The sequence below is a fragment of the Rhinatrema bivittatum genome, chromosome 6 (genome assembly GCF_901001135.1).
Source record: "Rhinatrema bivittatum chromosome 6, aRhiBiv1.1, whole genome shotgun sequence".
Lineage (NCBI taxonomy): Eukaryota > Metazoa > Chordata > Amphibia > Gymnophiona > Rhinatrematidae > Rhinatrema > Rhinatrema bivittatum.
Genome location: NC_042620.1, coordinates 72,780,686 through 72,788,795, shown reverse-complemented (window position 1 = coordinate 72,788,795; position 8,110 = coordinate 72,780,686). Strand labels below are relative to the sequence as shown.

Genomic DNA, 8,110 nt, shown 5'->3' with positions numbered 1-8,110 from the left:
TCCTCCACGCTAGTGATGGACAACCAACCCAAAATTGAGGATTGTTTTGCCAGAACCCTTATAGAAACATCAGGAGGAGGAGTCGCAGGAGGATCAAATCGGGAGCAGGGGTTGAATCTCCAGACACACGAAACATCCTTAACCCCGGGTGCACCAGTGACACCAGAGGCACCAGACGGGAATAGAATTGGGGTCTCTCTTGGAGGAGATCCTAAACTTAAGTTGGATTTTACACCATTACGAGACCAGAGAGAAGCAGAGAGATTAATCTGTTCCTCGGAGAGTCCACAGATGGGCTCCAAGGTTCAAATTGGTATTCCATCAGGACAATCCATACCCGGTCAGGCTCCAATAGAGGGAGAAGTGGTAGTAACCAAGATGAACTCTTAACTGGGATTTCTATAATTACTCCAAAGAATTTTACCCTTAAAGAAATTGGGGTTATGCTAATCTCAATGCAAAGATCTATAAATAATATAGCTAATATACTGCAAGAAGTCTTAAATAAGAATGTGGTTTTGCAAACTAAGGTAGATAAAGTAGAAGATTCTGTAAATTCCTTGCAGGTTAAGGTAAAGGAGATGGATAAGATTCAATCAAACTTAATTAAGTCTGAAAAAATTAACTTTGATAGATTGGAGGCAATAGAAAATCAGGTTAGGAAGAACAATCTAAGGATATTGAATTTTCCTAAAAGTCATTTAATATCCCCATTAGGCCTGTTTAGAAGTTATTTGGTAAATGTATTAAAGTATTCTAATGAAGCAATACCAGCAATTGCTAGAATTTACTATATGCCTCAAAATCAGGAAATAGAAAGTCAGAAACAGGATAATCAACCTGAATTGAATCTATCGGATGCATTGGAGAAGTCATTTGAGACAAATATAAGTACTAGAGCTACCATCATTATTCAATTTTCCTTCTTAGCTGAAAGAGATTCATTAATGAGAATATATTTTAGACATCAGAAAGAGAAGTTTTATGGTCAGAGTATAAGGATCTTCCCTGATATATCAAGAGAAACGCAAATCAGAAGAAAGGAATTTTCATTAATTAATTAATGAGAGGAGAAGTTCAAAAAAGAGGGGCTAAATTCTTACTGAGATATCCATGTCGCTGTATTAATAGAAATCAGGGAAATAAGTATGTTTTTACCCAATCTAACCAGTTAAGACTATACTTGGATACCCATTCCTAAGAATCTCTATTGTGCTGGTAATTAGAAAATAGGGTGAGTGTTGACATAAGTACTTGTTTGAGATTTTCTTACTATTAGACTGCTTCTAGAGTAATATGTTCTTTTCTGTATTCTCTTTTATCTTATGATTGTCATTTCTATAGATAATTATTCCCAGATAGAAATAAGATGATTGAGTAGACGTTTTTTCCTTTGTTTTATTACTTAACACTGTGAAATGTATCTTATATGGTATAAAATTCAATAAATAATGCGTGATTTTTGCCCAATTCCAGCATTGTCTGGGCAGAAGTCCCAGTCTGATTTGGCCTGAACATTTCCTTTTCCTTTTTAGAAGTTGCATGAGATTAAGTCTGTGGGCATGCTACACCAATTTAAAATTGTGCAAGCAGATTAAGAGAGAGGCTTTCTGTACCTTTTGCCCACAGCTGACATTTGGCCTCATGACTGTTAAAGTCATGAGAAAAGGAAGGCCATAAAATCAAAAGGAGAGAATCAGGAAATGTCAAGAAAAACTGCGGTGAAACTTTAACCTGAAAGTAGTTCCCACAGAAGCAGGAAGCCTGCACGCAAACCAGTTCCCCTTGAAAATTAATCTCCCATGCATTAGAGAAAATGGAAAACACTTAATCCCTCAGGTGGAGGCCAAATGCCTTTCTTTACATTGTGGAAAATATTTCAAAATTTGCAAAAACAATCCTTTTAATGGGAGCAGTAGCATTTTTTCGGGCCCAAGATGTCCAGCAAACAGGTGCTGCAAGGATTCCATTCTTCACTTTATGTCCTACAGTGCACAATATGCACATTCAGGTATAACATCACACACCAAATGCCAGATCACATTTTACTGCAATCTATAATCTAGCTCTGTCTATCATTTCAATCCAGGACATGCATGACCTTGGGCCTGACATACTATGGGAGTTTTCCCATTTTGTGTGCATGGGAAAATTGCTTACTACCCTCCAGACCAAATGTTGATGATTCATTTTGGGGCATCTTTTGCAGTTATGGTAGGAATCTGCATCAGATTTGTGATTCTCCCTACTCGCAGAGCTGGAGATGGCTACTCACGGCCGATGTGAGGTATCACATTATAGAAGTTGATGTTTCTGGCTGAAATCCAGTTTACTGAGCAGGCAAAGAGCGGAAGAAAACAAATGATCAACAACCGATGAGATGTCTGCATAGTGCTCCTGGGATCTGGTACCTCCTGCTGTGTTGGGGTGGTACAGATCACCTAGAAGAGAGAAAGCATCCAGTTACAACCTCCCATTTTATACTTACAGGGAAAACATGTTGAGAAACAAAGCCTATTACTTCATAATGCCTTGGCTCTGCACTCGAGTTTGCTTGTGAGACTGATGGGTTAACGCTATGAATGTTCTCCCTTTATTTAAGCAGCAGTGGCTAACAACTTACAAGAATTTTGCTCAAGATATCAAGAAAATTAATTCTTTGTATACAATTTCAATACAACTATTTTAAAAATATTTTTTGCTCCTTATTTCTGCTACTTTTAGTCACTTCCTCCAGGGAACTCATTAAACACTAGGGATGTGAATCATTTTTCTGACGGATGGAAATATCGTACGATATTTTCACATCCGTCAGGAATCGGGGGTCCCTGAAAGCGATAGGAAAACCCCACAAAATTTTTGTGGGGTTCTCTTATCGTTTAAGGGGGGTGGAAAGAAAGGGCACACAAAAACAACCCCCAAACCCACCTTGACCCTTTAAATCCCATTATTTAGAATCCCCCACCCTCCCAAAACTTTTCTAAAATACCTGGTGGTCCAGTGGGGGTCCCAGGAGTGATCTCCCGCTCACACATGATAAAAAGAGAGGCATGTTTTATGGTAATAGCCTATTTATTGCAATGTGCATTATCTTAGCAACCGCAAAGAGAGTTATTTTCACACTTTGTGGTAATACCAAAATTATTATATTTCCTACCTGCAACCACTGGAGGGGAGTGTGAGAGAGAGAGAGAGACTATCTATAAGGCCCTTGTAGTAGTTAGCTATTTATGCTACTATATGAGGCCCACCTAGTAACTCGAGGTGAGGTTTAGGTAGTAGTGTAGGGGTTAGGGGCCACTTTGACATGCAGAGTGAGACGCACGAACAGAACAGTACACTCTTGTGAAGACTTGATGTCCTTCAGAGTGAGGAAAACTCACACAACGATGAGATTTGTACAATGTTCTCTCAACCTAGCTTGACTATTGTGGCCTTGTGCATTCAAACTAATAAGGCTTCTGCGAGGGAGTATACTGGATCTCCCTCAAACTACCTTAAGGGACTGGCCACAGAGATCTAGTGGGGTCTTCCTTAAGGATCAGCCCTGCAAGAGATTCTGGGTCTAGGGAAGATCCCTTCAGCCTAACATAAGTTGGCAGGGCCCAGAAGAGTTAGAGAGGCACTATGGAGCAGGCAAGAAGCAGGAATATGCTAAGACCTGCTATGTGTGATACCCAATATTTGTCAGATACCTGCAATTCAAAGGGAGCTGCCTAATTTGTTTGTTTTGCTTGCACTGCACTTTCACTATAAATAAACTTTTCCCTCTGGCTGTTTCCAAGCCGCTACCACTCGAGTTATCACATACAGTGGCAGTAGTGGGATCTCTTGCCTAAGCGAGAAGCACAGACAAGAGCCCACAGCCACAATAGCAGAATAAAAAAACACAAATCAGAAAAAACCCTTTAGGTTTTTTTTTCCTTTTTTTCTGGGGCCTCCCAGTTCCACTCATCCAGCTTTTGCACAACAGGCCAAGGGAGTTATCTCTCCATGAAGCAGTGAGCAAGGGTCAGACAGGCCAGCAGGTTTTTAAATTGTTTTCCACACTCTCCTATCCCCAGAAAGGTACATAGTTTGGAATCAGCTAAGTAAGCAAGGGAGTTGATCAGGTGATCCAGGTCCTTGCTACACGGCAGCAACAATTACAAAACGCCCTGTAAACACAAATTGATCAGAAGCAAATGGTGCTAATGCAGATAGGCCAAGCTGTGCAAATGGCCAGAGTCAGTCCACCTCCTGTGACACTGAAAGTACTTAAAATGACCCCCGGAGAAGGCATGAATGGTTTTTTGAAGAACTTTGAATGCACAGCATGACTGCAGGCTAGCCAGAGAACAGGCGGGCTACCTATCTGGGGAATCTGCTCACTGGGTCTAGTCAAGATGCCTTCCAAACAGCTAATCCGGAAGGGAGGGCCACCTACCAGGAAGTCAAGGCAGCCATTCTCGAGAGAACGGGACTCACCCCAGAAGCCTATCGACAGCGATTTCGGCGGGGACTTCTGCAGGCTGAAGATGTCACTTGGAAGTCGTTGCAACCAGAAGGGAAAAGAGGGCTGCCTCCATTCACTGCAGACAAAAGAAAGCAAACTGTGGCACAACGCACGAGTTTACCGTATATAAGGTGAAAAGCCCTTTCACCAAGGGTAAACAGTCATGCATATAAGTAAACGGCTTTTGAAGACTGCCTTCTATATCATATATTTCATTAATCACTAAATATTTCACTAAAAATATCTGCATTGTATAGCAAATACTGTGCGTATACATGAGCACTGATAAGTCCATCTGTCATGAAGTAAAGACCAGAGATGAGCAGCTCACCGCAGGCTTTTTTGATACGATATAAACAGTGACCTCACTCAAAGTGCAGCGCTACTGGGTGGTACTCAGTTTTTGTTACAAAATATAGGGAAAATCATTTTGCACATTTTTCTTTCCCCAAAAGGCATCCAGGTATCAGGCAAATAATAATTAGAGAACAATCAAAGGGAAGAAGTAATGACAAAACAATGGGAACAATTATTTTGTTAGAAGAGCTTCAAAATTAAAACTGTGTACAGTGCTGTTTGCTTTGTCCTACCACTCATCTTAGCTGGAAAATCATTTTTCAGCTAAAATGAACTTGCCCTAAATGGCACATTCAATCTGCCTATACTTCACTGGGAATTTCATGAAAGCAGGCTGAACTTATTTGCCCACATTTGAAAATGCAAAAAAGAATATGTATGTGTTTATATATATATATATATATATATATATATTTGAGAAAGAACTGTATTTAATTTACAGTCAAAACAGTAAGTCTTATAGACGAGACGTTAAGACCTCTTTCACTAAGGATAAGTTAAAAATTAAACTGGTAAAAGCCAGTAGAAGTTGAATTCCATTCTACAGCTCAGCAAATTCAGTTAACCTACCATCTTTTTGGGGGAAAAAAAAATCACACTCTCCAAATGTTCAAGTGGATATTAAGAAAAAAAGAGGGATTGATGAAAGACATAGCTTTCAGTTATGAATCATCTACATGTAAAAAAATAATAAATTAATTAAATTAACTTTATGGAGTTCAGAGTATCACATATGCTACCAGAGATGGCACTAACTATTAGGCAGAACAGGTGGCTGCCTAGGATGGCAAAAAATTCCCCCGTGTTTCTCCAATGTTGCCATGGTTCTCTTCTTCCTCCTTCCAGCGCTCAACTTCATCTCAGGCCCTGCCTCCATCTGTGGGCAGCAGTAGTAAAATTCCCTTCCTCCTGGCGAGCTAGGGACTGTGAAAACAATGCCTGCTCACAGTTCCCCAGGCATCCCTGCCTGCTTCTGCACAGGCTTCCTATTTTTAAAATGGAAACCATGCAGGTGCATTAGGCAGCAGAGCCACTGCAGGAACTGAGTGCATTCTGCCTTGGTGTCCCCATGTGCAGGGAGGAAGAAAGCAGCAGGACCTGGGGCCTCCCCACTGCTTTAGAAAAGCAAGAATGCATCGGATGGTAGCAGTGGTGGCAAAATTCCTTGCGCCATCCCTGTGCGCTACTGTTTTGACATGCCTGCGTCACTGATAATGACAATTTCTCAAAATCATGTTTTTTAAACAGGGAAACAAAATAGGTTAAACAACTGTACATTATCTGCTAACAGCATAAATAACTAACAAGACAGGCTCATTTATGTATTTTAAAGAATTTGTAGCCTGCATATATCCAAGGTTCATAGCGGGGGGACTGTACACACATATAAAATAAATATGATGATACAATAACATAACAACAAAACATATACGTTCTAACAAATGAACAGGCAGTCACAAAATAAATAGGCCATCTGACATCGACTTCAAATAAATGCTTGCTGAAAAAAAAAATACTTTTTCAAGGTCTTCTTACAGAGCTGCGCGTCCTCAATTAATCGGAAGGAGTCCGGAAGACTGCTCCAGAAGATAGGGTCAGCCACAGAAAAAGGCCTCTCTCGAGTCTCTTCAAGACAGCCAGCATGACACGATGGTTCTTCAAGCAGCCTGTGCTGAGATGACCTCAGTGCCCCTGTTGGTTTATAAATATGTAACGCAGTACAGGCCCTAATAGAGGTGTTCAACTGCAATAACTTATGGATCAACATAGATAGCATATTTGACTCTCCACTGGATTGGGAGGCGGAGGAGAGCAGCTAAGACAGGTGTAATGTGTTCGTGAACCGGCATGCTTGTTAATGTAAAAAATAAACTTCTTTCCAAGCCACAGCATCCCTTTTTCTGTGATTAATTGGCTGCATATGTCACAGAGGTCTCAAGTTTCTTCACCCTGTCATCTGGTCAGTGTCAATTTTTTTCAGGGCATGCCCCAGTACTCGTTTTTAGTGCTTGATCCATTACTCACAGGTCTTCCTCTGTCTCTGCTCCCTCTGGCTAGAATGAGTCTCACTCTAGGATACAGGACGTCCCACCAGTGCTAATAAGTTTTTCAACTGGAAATAGGGATTTTTCAGCAAAATTCCCCACACAATATCCTTCACCTCCCTTCTCCATCCCCGACAGCCTACGTTCTTTCAAAGTGAATACACTACAGATTTTCTTTCAATTTATTTTATTATTAGGTACTGGGGAGTACTAGATCAGTCTCAGGAAATATCACAGGGTTACAGAGCTTTCCACCTCTAGGGTCACTAGTTCAAATCAAGCTCAGGTCAGGGCTAGCTGGTACATGAACATTGAGTTGGTGGGCTCAGTTCCATTCCCAGTGGAGAGGGGTCTACATCATGAATATATAGTATCTGTATATAGTTTTGTTGTAACTCCTCTCTCCTTTCTCCCTCCTCGTTTTAATGTTGTGTGTAAATTGATGTGATGTGCAAACGAACTTCGGTATAAAAAAAAGCTTTAAATAAATAAATAAAAATGAAAATCCCCATCCCCATTCAACAAAACGTAGGCATTTTCAGCAGCAAGGTGAAAGGCTGCACAGGCAGCGATACGGAATTCCCCTCTCGCTCTGGGGCACACTGGCAGGGGCTCTGCAGGGAAAGCCTATCCCGTCACGGCTCGTGCTGAGAATGCGTGGAGATCTTGAGTGCTCATGCTCTCGATTCCACACTTTTCATAAGCACTGAATCCACTAACATTATAAGAGAAGGGGGGGGGGGGGGAAGCACCTCACTCTAGCAGTTTTAAAGACCCTGGATAAGAAAACACCCATGTTTTATTTTTCTGGGGGGGGAAGGAAGGAAGGTTTCTAAAATCAGAGGGGGTGCCACATATAATTATAGAACAACCCCTGAATGTGTGTAGGGGGAGTATTCTCCCTGGTAAGAAAACATTTACTGGCAGGTTGTGGCAGTATAGAGAAGGTAGGGGGGGGAGGGGTCTGTAATCATGCAATTAGAAAAGGGAGGCTGGTGGTGGGGAGACAGGGTGTGAAGGAGGGAGAAAAACTGGAAAAGTGATGCTAGGGGAGAGGGCAGAAGTGATGAGAGGTTCAAGAGAAGAAGATGGGGAAGGGAGGGATGAGAGGCCAGAGGGGAAAGGGTGGGATAAAATCTAGAGGAGAGAGCAAAGAGGGAGAAGCTGGAGAAGGGAAAACTGTAAGAGGAATCAGAGGAGAGCAGAACAGATT

The 8,110-nt window shown here is 41.4% G+C and overlaps 1 protein-coding gene across 2 annotated transcripts in view; it reads right to left on the bottom strand.

Moving 5' to 3' along the window:
* LYPD6B (LY6/PLAUR domain containing 6B) overlaps positions 1-8,110 on the bottom strand; it is a 301,641-nt gene that overhangs the window by 108,443 nt on the left and 185,088 nt on the right. The window lies entirely within an intron of this gene.